This window comes from Cyprinodon variegatus, unplaced genomic scaffold, assembly GCF_000732505.1.
Source record: "Cyprinodon variegatus isolate N-32 unplaced genomic scaffold, C_variegatus-1.0 Scaffold125, whole genome shotgun sequence".
In the NCBI taxonomy this organism is placed as follows: Eukaryota; Metazoa; Chordata; class Actinopteri; order Cyprinodontiformes; family Cyprinodontidae; genus Cyprinodon; species Cyprinodon variegatus.
Genome location: NW_015150578.1, coordinates 1299581 through 1300884, shown reverse-complemented (window position 1 = coordinate 1300884; position 1304 = coordinate 1299581).

Here is a 1304-nt window from a genome sequence, read left to right as displayed (position 1 = left end):
ATTTAGAGGGTTTCCTTTGGAGTTACTATGCTTTGTTGGTTTTTCTTTAAAGTAACTTTTTGAGTTATTTTGTATCACACTGTTTGTTTTGCAGACTCTTTCTTTATGTAGATGAGTTTGTAAATTAGATCAATTTTATTTGTTTCTCTGTTTAAACTTTGTTTTTGTTTTTTACCTGTTTAATTGAGGCCTGGTCCACTCAAGTGCAGGTGTGTTGCCAACTGATTATATAAGCCCTGAGCTCTTGGAAGCTCAAGGAATATCCAGAGCCGATATCGAAGCAGAACCAGGTTGGAGAATAATCCAAGCCAAGGTCGAAACACAGCTCAAGTTCGCTTAACCATCAGAATCCAGGAATCAGTCCAGAATAAACAATATTGACAGAGTAGAAAAAGGTTTAAGCAAAACAATTCAAAGTCAAAAACATGTCAGAATCAGAATTTCAGAACAAATATAAAGAAAGCTAGAGTTACTCTAAAAAACAGCTTAAATAATTTGGCACCGAAGGTAGGCAAACAGGCAGCATAAGTAGAAGCAGGAACAGGTGGACAAGACTAGTGTAATGAGCTGCCGGGCGAATTAGACAGGTGACAGGAGTAAATGATAATGCCAACTTTCAGCCCAAAGATCATGACAGGAACACATTGTCTCCATCATCATTGTTTGGGCTTAGGAGTCAATTGGTGGCAAATAGAGATTTGTTCAAATAAAAACTGTAATTTCTTGAACAGTTCCTGAGATATAATCAGCTGAAACCTGAAACAAAGCACTTAAAAAAATTACTATGCTATAACAATGTTTCTATGAGGCTCTGTTATTAAAGTGAAAGCAATATTTTTGTTTATTTAGCATGTTGAGAGAGAATAAAAAAGTGGTTATTTTTTTTCCAAGTCATATTTTCTCTATATTAATCATACATTTATAAATATCAAAGTTCCAAATTGAATATGTAGATGGTCCCTTACATATTTTTTTCACAAATGAAATATTTCACAAATTAAATATTTTAACTTTGTTGACTAAATATTTAAGAAAAGAAAACTCCTTATATGATTGTTCGCATGCATACATAGCTGATAGATAATTATTTACAGTTCTATTTATCTTAATGCATAATTAAAGGTAGCCCTGTTTTCTGCCATGTGATTTCATGGAAATGCCTGACTTACAGGAAATCAGCTGCCTTCTCTGCCCCCTCCCCGTTCTGATGCTGCATGCAGCTCTCAGTTTGCTTCTTTCAGTTTGCTCCCTCCGGTCTGTCCCAGCACAGAACTTCCTGCCGCATCAAGACCGGGGGGGGGGCA